The sequence below is a fragment of the Equus caballus genome, chromosome 18 (genome assembly GCF_041296265.1).
Source record: "Equus caballus isolate H_3958 breed thoroughbred chromosome 18, TB-T2T, whole genome shotgun sequence".
Classification (NCBI taxonomy): Eukaryota; Metazoa; Chordata; class Mammalia; order Perissodactyla; family Equidae; genus Equus; species Equus caballus.
The window spans coordinates 71926159-71939164 of record NC_091701.1 but is presented as its reverse complement, the minus strand read 5'-3'; the positions used below and the strand labels follow the sequence as shown (position 1 = coordinate 71939164).

At 40.0% G+C, this 13006-nt stretch overlaps 1 protein-coding gene across 4 annotated transcripts in view; it reads right to left on the bottom strand.

Annotated features, from left to right (window-relative positions):
• The window catches only part of SLC39A10 (solute carrier family 39 member 10), a 123680-nt gene that overhangs the window by 95696 nt on the left and 14978 nt on the right, over nt 1–13006 (bottom strand). The window contains exon 1 of one of the 4 annotated variants that reach the window (XM_070242080.1): nt 2781–3482. The exons of 2 other annotated variants lie outside the window; for them this stretch is intronic. The gene's annotated coding sequence lies outside the window, so the exon portion shown is untranslated. Of the gene's footprint in view, nt 1–1702; nt 1893–2780; nt 3483–13006 lie in introns of those variants that run through there. One more of the 4 variants, XM_070242079.1, reaches the window with a different exon arrangement.

Below are 13006 nucleotides of genomic sequence, written 5' to 3'. Positions count from 1 at the left end.
CGGTGCCACGTGCACACCCGGGATCCGAACTGTCTAACCCCAGGCCGCCAAAGCGAACGTGCGCACTTAACCGCTGTGCCACTGGGCCAGCCCCTCAAGTGTACTTTATTGTTCAACACAGCTCAACAAAATGGGAAAAGAGGGAGGGCTGTGGGCAGAAGTGCTGTCCAGGGATGAAAGGTGTGCACATGGTTGGACTTTCCTTTGTGTTCTCGCTGTGAAAAGCTACATAATGGGTCTGGTAGATTGGGAGCAAAAGGGCAAGAAACTCAAAGTTATTTTTAGTCAAACTCTCTTAATATAATCCATGTGCCTCTTTTTTATAGAACCCTGGCAAAACAAATCCCTATCTTCTTAGCCACTTTTCTTTTCTCTAGGCTTTCTAGAAACACCATGATCCTTTGCTCCAGTCCTCCTCCCTGTGGAGCTCCCCAGCCCTGACAGATCGTTTCTAACAGAGAGGCTGTGACTGGTGATGCATGTGTGGAAGGACTGTGGCTTCGCTCTTGCGCATCATGTTCTGGCGTCCCCACGTTGTCTCTGAATTTTTAACCACTGGATTACTGCCTCATTCACCACGAGAAGTACTGCCTATTACACCCTGGCTGCAATTATGGACCATGCTAAACCTGAACGTTTCATTTAAATAATATATACAAGGGGGGAGGGCACCTACAAATTCAGGGCTTATCTGTGTTAGGTGTTGTATATACGTGATCACACTGAACCCTCATGACACCTCTGTAAACTAAAAATTAGTATCCTTATTTTTAAGTAGAAATCTCAGGTTTCAAGGAACAAAAGTACGCACAGCCAGGGTTCAAGTCCAGGTCCACGTGACTCCAAGATTATTTTATCTCACTATGGCTCAGGCGAAGTGCTTACTCAGCACACGCAGAGCTTAATTTTTCTCTCATCCTACGAAAGGAGCAGAGACGGTATATTAAGTCAGCCAAAATAGATGGTAATCTCTTGAAGGCAAAGGCTGATTACTCATCTTTTTGTGTGGCATAGAGTAAGAATACCTCGATGTGTTAGATGTATCCTTCCAAATGGGTGCACGTGAGATAAATGTTGATTTTTAAAATAAATTACACACATACACAACACACTTTCTCAAAGCACGTGTAAGCATCTACCTCATTGCTATTACAGATTCAAATTCCTGCAGAGAAAATAAAATTTACTTATTTAAGTAAAAAGTGAAGTCAGTAAAAAGGATGGTTTCAATGCCAAATGATAAGCCAACCAAAAGGATAAAAAACATGGGTACTGAATTACATTTGCTGGTATTTTAAGCTTTAAAGGCACATTGGCTAATATTTCTGTTACACCAGGAATAACAAGCAAGCATAAAGCCTTTCACCGTGTAACTGACCCTAGATGTGGTGTCCCCTCAGAGAAAAGAACATGCAAGTACGAGATGTTCTGCTCATGCAAGACGGAACCTAAATGAGCAGACTACAATCCAACCGTTAGGAAAATTACTCAGATGACCAATTCTTTACACAAAGAATCCAAAAGCTGACAGAATACTTTTTCTTTACTTTTTTCCCCCATCTCGTTTCAGTTTCTCTGTGTGGGACAAAAGCACTGAACAAGATTTAAATCCTTCACGCCTTATTTTTTCTGAAACTTAAAGTCTGAAATTAGTTTATTTACATTCAGATTAAGTCAGAATTTGCTACTGAAAGAATTGTACCTGTGTCTTTAGTTGCCGTATTGTTAATGAGTCTTTGCAGTTAAAGACATGCAGGATCCCACGGTGCTGTTCTTTGTTATTCACTTTTTGCTAGTAAGAGTCTCAGTTTGAGTAATTCAGAATGTAAAGTCATATCATAGAAAAACAGGACTTCCTCCAATAACGGAGGCGGCTCCCTTAGCTTTTGGGTAAACTTATCCAGGTTTTCAGGTTTGTGATTCCTAAGTTTCTGCTTCAGAATTCTCCAGGATGAGTTTACTAGCCATCCTAAATTCACCCATCAGTAGTTAATCTCCATGAACTATAAATATGTCTGATTAGGTCAATTTCTGAGACTCTTTAAGAGAAAATAATTTCTTTCTTTCTAGATTTTGCCTCCCTTAATTTGTTTATGTTGTTACAGTAAACAGACATTCCTACCGTTTTAATGATGTATAGCTATGCACAGTACATATTTTCTTCATTGCTCCGAATGTTTTCTGACTGTTTACTTTCAGGGTTCCCGACATCTTTTAGAGTAGTCATTACCTGTCAATGTCTACATTGGCTCATTTTTAGGGGGCCAAATATCTCTTTCCATTCATTTTGGGTTATTTTGGAGAAAAATCTCAAACTGACTCCTGCATAAACGCCCTTGTCCACGTCATGGTTCTTACACTCGTGTGTATTTGCACATGAATCTCCTTCCTATTCCTACTGCTCCATTTTTAATGATTTCCATAGTCTCAGCACTCTCTTAATTTTAATTCACATTTTTCTATTCTTAAGTGTGAATTTATGTTATTTCTTCCTTTTGATTGGTAGCCACTTTATTTTAAAGTCTTTAAAGTTTTTACTTTTGGGCCCCATTGAGTCCTGCTGCTGCCGATTCATTAATACACCAAAGGTTAATTGCATGGCACTCTCCGCAAATGGGACACTTCCTGGCGTTCGTGCGTGCATGCGCGCATCTGTTACTCATTGTGCTAAAGACAATGTTACCCCAAAATAAAATATTAAAGTAAATGTTCAACTGTTTAACCTGTAGCATATACATTGCTAAGTAACTATAAAAAAGTGGAAAATAAATGAAACTTACCCTTTAAAGAAGATTTCAATGGATGATTTAGGGTGTTTCCCTTTTTATTTCAGCTCAATCCAATTCAGGTAACAGTTATAGAAGCCTGTCACGTCCAGAGGCTGCCGAGACCACAAAGGGCATAAAACAAGTCCCTCCTCCTAAATTTACATTCATTTAGATTAGTTGGAGTGCTAGGGTTTTCAAACCCCAGGCTTCTATGAGATGTTTTCCTTGAAGAGTGAGTACTAACTGTTTTCCCCAGCCAGTGAGGATCTTAGCTTCTCCCCTTTTAAAGCTTCAGGTTGTTCTTCAACTATTCTTTTTACGTTGTATAACCCTCGAGGGTTTATATCCGACTTCCATATTTAATGTATTTTAATTCAGCTTTGTAATGATCTATGTATGCATTCATGAGCTCATCTTCCCCTTAGGAGTTACACAGGTAGCAGAGATTAAATTGGCATGCTTTGCTACTTCCTGGCAATTGCAAGTCTGACTTCATGAATACCTTTATTCCTGTGCTTGCATCCAAAAGTTCCAGAGAGTGTGATTACTTGATTAAATAAATAACACGAGATCTTTTGGACTGATACTTTCATAACACCACGACTACAGTAAATGGGCAGCACACACATCCCGGCTTTTCCTCTGCCTTCCATGCTCCCCACTCCAACTTTTTTATTCCTGTGAGTGAAAGCTTTGAAAGCTGGCAAGGTTTGTATCCTTTCTCAGAGCATGCATTAGGTATATTCTGTGAATAGTTGGTCTACCTCATTGGCCCGAGGCAGAACAATACATTTTGCATTTGAAGAGAAAGAAGCGTTTTCCCTCCCATTACTCTCTTCTTTTGGCAGGGAAGTGGGAATGGAAGAGAGAGGCGTGAGTGGGAGAGAAGTAATGCCCAAAACAGAAGCCAGTGAAGCTTGATCCAACTGTCTATGCCGCCTTCAAGGAGGTCGTGGTCTGCAGGCCTTCTTAATTGAAATGATATCATATCCCACCTCCTGTCACCAACTTCCCAAATATTCCCCACGCCCCCTCCCCCAGCCGAAATCTCTTCCCTCATTTAAATAATTGTCCTACTCTATAATAAGGTCATTTCTGTATCTCTCCCCTCCCCATCAAGATTCTGATACACTTTGTTCTCTTTGCCTCTAGCCCTTAGCCTGCTCCTAGGCTTTCCATAAATGTTTATGAACTGAAATAAATTGCTTGGCCTTACTCAGAATCCGCTTTTCTAGCATGTAGAAAAAAGTTATCTCGGCTGATACCTTCCTCTTCACTGCACACTATTAAAGTAGGGTGACCAAATACAACATAAAGAAAAGAAAAGTACCATGGTTGACTTTTAAACTGCAGCATAAGAAATTTTAATTATTTTTTCTTGAAAGAGCTCAAGATGACTCGTTCTCACTGTTTGGTGGTGTAGGCCTCAAGATACAGACAGAAGTGTTTTTGTGATTTTAAGTACTTTCTGGCTAGCATGGATAACAATCGAGGGTAATCAAAACACATTAAGTGCAACTTTCACAAGTTTACAAAATAACGCGCAGCTTAAACGTGAGCTGGTCTTCAGCCAAATCTACACAGTGCACAGGATTGAAAAGAAGGCAGTGAACCACCGGATTGTGTGTCTCTATGCTACTCCACATTCACATCTTGAAAAGTCACAGACTAAGTTGCCTCAATTTCATCATTTGCAAAGATGGGCTTTCTCAGGGAAGGGAGAGCCAGGCTAGCTACCAGGCCATCAGCAGTGAGGCACAGGCATGCGAGCAAACGTTCTATTGGCAGGAGGTCAGTGTGTCTGATTGGTTTATGAAGCGATATTAGGATTTTAAACAGAAGATCAGAATATCCTGTTGTATCTGAGTCTTGTTGTAAATAATTACTATTAGATTTTGGACCTCTTGGAGTCAACTTATTTATCTTTATTTCTTCCCTGTCGCCTAGGCTGTCACATGTATTTTTGAATGAAAAATTTTAAAAGCTATAATGCAATTTGCTATATACCTTGAAATGCTATGTATATTTTAGATAATTACCATGAGGGTCTACCTAGCAAGTAAATACTAGTAGCCTAGATATGTATGAAATTGATTATGAAAATTTGTTTGATCGTTTGGAATGAGACAATGTGGTACACATTTCTGACATCAGGTTCAAGGTGCAGTTGCCTATGCATTTTCCTGGTAGAAAATGACCTTCCCAAATGGCCAGGGCTCTGAGCCACCACAACAGCAGCCTTTCAAAACTTAAAGGCTAATCTATGGACATCTAATCTTTGACAAAGGAGCTGAGGGCCTACAATGGAGGAAAGAAAGTCTCTTCAACAAATGGTACTGGGAAAACTGGACAGCCACATGTAAAAGAATGAAAATCAACCATTCTTTTTCACCATTTACTAAAATAAACTCAAAATAGATCAAAGACCTAAAGATTAGGCCTGAAACAATAAGTCTTCTAGAAGAGAATATCATCAGTACACTCTTTGACATCAGCTTCAAAAGAATCTTTTTGGACACCATAACCCCACACATGAGGGAAACAATAGAAAGAATAAACAAATGGGACTTCATCAGACTAAAGAGCTTCTTCAAGGCAAGGGAAAACAGGATTGAAACAAAAAAACAGCCCACTAATTGGGAAAAAATATTCACAAGTTATTTCTCCGACAAAGGGTTAATCTCCATAATATACAAAGAACTCTCACAACTCAACAATAAAAAATCAAACAACCCAATTACAAAATGGGCAGGGGACATGAACAGACATTTCTCCAAAGAAGATATACGGATGGCCAATAGACACATGAAAAGATGCTCATCCCCACTAATCATCAGGGAAATGCAAATCAAAACTACACTAAGATATCACCTTACACCTGTTAGAATGGCAAAAATATCCAAAACCAAGAGTGACAAATGTTGGAGAGGCTGTGGAGAAAAGGGAACCCTCATACACTGTTGGTGGGAATGCAAACTGGTGCAACCACTATGGAAAACAGTATGGAGATTCCTCAAAAAGTTAGGAATAGAAATACCTTATGACCCAGCCATCCCACTACTGGGTATCTATCCCTAAGAACCTGAAATCAGCAATTCCAAAAGTTCCATGCACCCCTATGTTCATCGCAGCATTATTCACAATAGCCAAGTCATGGAACAAACCTAAGTGCCCAGCAACTGATGATTGGATAAAGAAGTTGTGGTATATATATACAATGGAATACTACTCAGCTATAAAAAAGGATAACATCATCCCATTCACAACAACTTGGATAGACTTTGAGAGTATTATGTTGAGTGAAATAAGCCAGACAGAGAAAGACGAACTCTGTATGACTCCACTCATAGGTGGTAGTTAACATATGGACAAAGAAAACTGATCGGTGGTTGCCAGGGAAAGGGGAGTGGGGGGCGGGCACTAGGGGTGAAGTGGTGTACCTACAACATGACTAATAATGATGTACAACTGTAATTTCACAAGGATGTTAACTTTCATAACCTTAATTAAAAAAAAAAAAAACTTAAAGGCTAAGAAGGTTGCCATTTTAAGGGATCATTAAAACTTTGAGGGAAAAAATCCCACCAAAGACTGAGCGTTGTTCAGTGTTGAGCTACATAACCAGACGTCCGTGCCTTGCTGAGCGTGGGAACCAGCCTGCTCCCACCCCAGGGACATGGAAGCCGTGTAGTAGGCAGCTGGGTGCCCATAGTATGGGAGTAAGCACCAACGAGGAAGCAAAATAAGGTCATGGACATGGAGGCTGCTATTTACTAGATTAGAACACAGGCAGAACCAGAAATCCTCCACCTTCTGGAAAGACCAAAGACAGAATGGGCCATGAGACCCAGGCTAAGCGATTTTGTAATAGATGCTTATAGTTTGCATCTCTTGCTCCATCTCACTGTGTTTAAGATAAAGACGTGTTTAATAAGGTTTAAGAGTGTGATACCTGGGGGTAGACAGAACTGGGTTCGAGTCCTGACATTGTCATTTTGTTGTGTAAGTTATACAACCACCCCCCCATACCCAAGTCTGTTTTCTTATTTGTAAAATGGAATAATAATTATACCTACTTCATAGGGTACTTGTTGTGCAGGTTGGATGATATAACATATGTAAATTAAGCACTTAGCACAGTGCCTAGCATTCTCAGAAAGTGTCAGCTGAAAACACACGATGAGGGGGCTGGCCAGTGGTGTAGTGATTAAGTTCCCACGCTCCACTTTGCCGGCCAGGGATTCGTGGGTTTGGATCCTGGGCACGGACCTACACACTGTTCCTCAAGCCATGCTATGGAGGAATCCCACACGCAAAATAGAGAAAGATTGGCACAGATGTTAGCTCAGGGCGAATCTTCCTCAAGCAAAAAGAAGAAGATTGGTAACAGATTGGTAATCTTCCTCACCCAAAATAAATAAATAAATAAATAAATAAATAAATAAAAATAAAAACAAACGCTAAAACATCAACTGCTCAGCCTTATCTGTATCTATTATCTGTAAAAAGGTGACAGAGTCAAAGAAAGCCCCTGTAGTGCAGGAAAATCAAATAGATTGTGTCCCTCTGAACAAGGGCTGTCCACCCTCTGTCCTCTTGGTATTTTAGATTGCTTTCGTACCTCCCATCCCTGTCACTGTCAGAGGATGCTGAAGACATTCCTTCATTCAAATGTTTAATAAGTGCCAACTCTGTGTCAGGTATCAGCTATGTGTTGGGGGTGTATTGGTGAACACCTCAAAGACAGTTGAAAAGGTAGGTAATAAATGAGACACACACAAATACAATTGTCACTTGTAAGATGAAAAACAATGGAACTGCAGTCTAGATGAGTTGACAAGAGAACTTCCTCTCTGAGGAAGGGAAATTTAGGCTAAGATCCCAAAGATATGAGCAGACATGGTTTCTCTCCACACTTTATGGCCTTTCTCACAGCACTTGTGGCAATTGCCAGCCTTATCTGTCCGGTAACTCCCCTGTAGTTGTTGGCTATCCGAATCCACAGGTGATCTCAAGAGACATCCAGGACAGCCTGTTTCCTGCCAAGAGTGACTCTGGGGTCATGACCATAGATGTAGCCACAGGGCAGACAGACAGACCCTTGTGCAGGGTGTCAGTACCTAAGGACACTGGGCAGGCCGAGTGCCCTGGCACAGGGCTGCATTCACCTGCCTCTGAGGAAGGGATGCCTTTCAACTTCACACAACCAGAATTAGCTGGAGGCCCTGTGCAGCCTCACAATAAAGCACACTCAAAAGCCACTGAAAGGCTTTTCTAAAGCAGGCTGACACTAGGGACTCAAGGTGCCAGCCCACCTAATTCCTTAGTATAGGTGACATAGAGGACCCATATTACTATAGACTTGAACCATGATTTATAACCCACTCTTCAGAGGAAGTGCTGTATTTCCTCCTCTTGGCATCAGAGGGACCAGGGTTTGTGCTGCCTTTCTAGCTTAGTGGAGCACTGGGAGCCCTAGAGGCCAGGGGACCCCATCACCTAAGTCCTCACGTTAGCCACTTCTTCCAGTAACTGCTCCCATAAGGGACCTCTGTTGGGCAGTGCTGGTCCCCAAAGCTGTGACTGATGGCCTCCTTCTCAGGCTCTCGAAACTGAGCAGTTCTTGCTGGATGTGGAATGATTCTCCTTCATACCGAAGCAGAATCATTCTTTCTGATTACCTAAAAACGAGCCACAAAGAATCCCTTTGTGGGAGTAATGAAAGAAATAGTCAGGGGGAAATGTAGGAGACCATGAGCCCAAGACAGGAGTGTGTTAAGTTAATGTCTGCACACTCGAAGCATGATCCAATTAAAATATTTCAGAGCAGTAGAGAAGGTTTTTATAGAGAACCGTGTTAGGTTAGTTTTGATAGGTTTAACTCTAAAAAATCCACGCATAATAGCCTCTTGGCTAGCTTTCTTACGTATGAAAACTTAAAATTATGCAGGTAAATTCTCAAGCTAAGGCATGTTTTGGCCTAATTAGCAACACCTCAGACTAGCAAGCAGGACTCTATGATTTTAAAGATAGCACTTATACTTAAGGCAAGAACTAACAAAACTGGCCCGACTTGATTTCTATCAAGGTTTCCTTGGAGGGAGTTAAAAAAAAGAAAAAGAATAGGTATTAGCCTCTTAGAGAACTAACATGACAGAAAGCAGAGCTAATAGTGCACAAAGTTTCTGTGGATTTAGATGCATTGATTCTCCTTATATATATAAGTCGTATATATAAAAATATAACTCTCCCACTACTTTTGGAGACTACCCAAGTTATACTAACTCTAGTTAACAGAGTTCACAATTATGAAGTAGTTACAATCCCAATCCAGAAATCCTGGCCTTCTGGCATGCCAGTACATCTATAGTAATTTCAAGGGGTGTCGTAAAACTCGCAAAGTAAAATTAATGTTGATTTGCCTGCATTTTGAAAAGAAATAAAAATGAAATATAACTTTTGGGGGGAATGGTGAGGCTACTCTAAAAAGACTGATAATCTTGATTGCAAACACTACCATTTTTATTCCTGGACCACAAACATGACTGAGATCTCTTTTAATAGAGTCATGCAAAGAAACAAAGGCTTTGGGAAGAGAGAGTACATTAAACAATTTGCAGTCACTGAAGAATACTTAAGATATAAAGATTTCACTGCCACAATCTCCCTTCCTTTCGGCCCCCTTCCCTCCCCATCCTCAGCTGTCCACCAAGAGATGAAATTTATGCTGACTCTGCTTAAATACGTTTAAGTTTGTTTCCTCTGGATATTTTCTTTCAGAACATTATTGAAAAGCAGTTTACATCTATGAAGAAATGATCAGCAATCTCTTGAAGTTTAAATAACCAAAATACACAGTTATCCCTTCAGTGATGGATTTAGAAATGACATAAACAGGAGGACATGGAGTCTGAATGGCCCTTCAGTTTATGGCTCATATGCGATTGTTCAGATGCTAGTGAGACAGATGCACTGGGTGGATGTGAGATTATTCTTCAGGCAACCCATTATTTAGAATTTTGAGTGGAGGATAAAAATAATAATCATAGTCATGATATAGAGCATGTATTCATTCATTCACACGACAAATATTTATAGAGAACAGTTAAACATAGTTGGGCTGCAGTAGTAAAGAAAAAGATCACTGCCATCAACCAGCTTGACCCAGCTGACACATAGAGCCCTCCATCCACAAACAGAAGAATTCACATTTTTTTTCGCTATTCATGGAACATTCAAGAAGATACATCAGATTTTGGGCTTAAAATAAATCTCAATAAGTTTAAAAGAATTGAAAATAAGAAACTATGTCTCTGACCATAATGGAAGGAAACAAGAAATCAATAATTTTCTAGATACATGGGAAATCCTCAAATATTTGAATTAAGCAATATACTTCTAAATAACACATGATAAAAAAAGAAAACACTTGTAAGTGGATAAAAATAAAAACACAACATAGCAAAATGTATGTGGTGCAGCTAAAGTAGTGTTTGGTGAGAAATTTATTATACTAAATGCTTATATTAGAAGACAAGAAAGATCTAAAATGAATGATCTACATTTTCACATTAAGCAACCAAATAAAGAATTAAGGATTAGGGCTGGCCCTGTGGCTGAGTGGTTAAGTTCTCGTGCTCCATGTTGGCGGCCCAGTGTTTCACCAGCCCAGATCCCAGGTTCAGACATGGCACTGCTCATCAAGCCATGCTGAGGCTGCGTGCCACATAGCACAACCAGAGGCACTCACAACTCAAATATGCAACTATGTACTGGGGGACTTTGAGGAGAAGAAGAAGAGAAAAAAAGAAGATTGCCAACAGTTGCTAGCTCAGGTGCCAACCTTTAAAAAAAAAGAATTAAGGATCGATGCCTACATTCTCCACCAAAAAAAAGGAAAGGAATTAAGAAGAAGACCAAATTAAACCCTAGGTAAGCAGAAGTAAGAAAAGATGATAAAAGTAGAAATCAATGAATCAGAAAATGGACAACAGAATGGCAAAAATCAATGAAACCCCAAATCTTTTCAGATAAAGTAAACATCATTATTCATTAGGGAAATGCAAATTAAAATCACATAAATTACCACTGTGATTAAAACTAAACCATGATAATGCCAAGTTTTGATGATTACGTGGAACAACCGAAACCCTTATATGTTGCTAGTGGGAATACAAAATGGTAGAACCACTTTGGAAAACTGCAGCTCCTTAAAAAGTTAAACATACATTGACCACAGGACCCAGCAATCCCACTCCTAGGTATCTGCCCAGGGGAAACAGAACTTATATTCACATAAACACTTGTGTGGGGGGCCGGCCCTGTGGTGCAGTGGTTAAGTTCTTGCACTTTGCTGCAGCGGCCCAGGGTTTTGCTGGTTCGGATCCTGGGCGCTGACATGGCACCACTCGTCAGTCCACGTTGAGAAGGCATCCCACATGCCACAACTAGAAGGACCCACAACTAAGATATACAACTATGTGCCGGGGAGAATTTGGGGAGATAAAGCAGGGGGGAAAAAAAAAAAGACTTGTGTGGGAATGTTCTTAGAAGCTTATTTGTAATAGCTAAAAATTAAAAACAACCCAAATATTCATTAGCTGGTAAACCAATAAACAAATTATGGTGGATTCATACAATGAAAAATGATTTCACAATAAAAAGAATAAACTTCTGATACATGTAACAATAGAAAAAAACAAGCTATTGGATGTGGACAAGTCTCAAAAAGCATTATGCTGAGTGAAAGAAGCCAGAGACAAAAGAATACATACAGTATGACTCCATTTATAGGAAATTCTCAAAAGGCAGACAGTAGTGACAGAACAATGAGTGGTGCTTCATGGCTGGGGGAGGGGAGGGGCAGAGGCTCACTGGCAGAGGGGCAGGAAGAAGTGGCTGGGGGCGACGGAAAGGTTCTGTATGTTGATTTTGATAGCGGTTACAGAGCTTTACACATTTGTCAAAACTCTTCCAAATGTACACTTAAAATTATTGGATTTTAGCATATGTAGATTATACTTCACTAAAGCTGAAAAAAATAGAAGCTCTATGAATGACATGAAAAATCCAGTCTAATCTATGGTTTTTTTCAACATCTTGCTGAATCAATTTCTGACGTGCTAATAAAATCCATCAAATCTTATCACTTCTTTTGAAAGAAGGTGTTTGAAAGCATCGGCATATTCATATTTAAAATTGAAGTAACACAAGTAGTAAAGAAAATAAAACGAGAAAAGCAAACAAAAAAAGGACTTGTAAAGAATTTAAGACAGTAAGAAGAAAAAATAAACCAAGAGAAACGATATTGTTCAAACGTCAAAAACGAAGAATTGTATATAACAAGAAAGAAGCTTTATCTCTTGACCAGGAGGCAGAAAGAGAGAGAAAAGTCTAACCAGGTGGACGGGGCTCTGTGGGCAGCCTTAGTGTCGGATTTGTGGCTGCCAAGTAGTGTAGGCCATTTCCAGAAATTAAGTCCTATATTATATGAATGTATTATCCAACAATCTGCTATTAATTAAACCTCGATTTTTGCAACAAGCTTCAAATTCAGAGCAGACTTCCTGCTTCTGCAGGACACATTGCAGCCATCGTATTCGTATCCAAAGGACCTTTTTTCTTCCACTTCAGGACTAGTGTCGCATTCCTCTTTTCGGCAATTAGACCTTCAACTCTCTGGAGACCCTGCAGGGTCGCAATTATCCTAACTTACTGCTGCCTGGATGACCCACTGGAACAGATCTGCTACTCATGTCTGATGAAACCACAAGCTCTTCATAAAAGAGAAGAAATCTAAAAGCCAATGTGTTGGCTAAGGAAATTTCATTTTCTCAATAAAAGTAGGTATTCTTTTAACCTAGATTCATTGAACCAGAACTTTTCCCTCTATTTCTATTTCCAGGATCCACTGACTCTTTTAAACTCATTAAAAGAAGGCACTACGTACTGAATTATTTTTTTTCACTCTGACTGATTTTGATGGATGCTCATTCCTGAAGCACCTCTGTCCTAAATACATAAGGGCAAAAGATTCTGAGAAGGTATGACCTTGGACCAGCACCCTTCATGTGTAATGAAAACGAGCACCTTCTTGGAAATGCTGCAGAGTGTGCACAGAAATAAGTAATCCTGACGCAATGAAACCTTTTCCTCAGCAGTTTGTGGAGTTTCCAAGAAACATTGGCAGCCTGTGGGGAATGGCATGGAGATAACAGGTTGATCCCTTAGCTCTACCT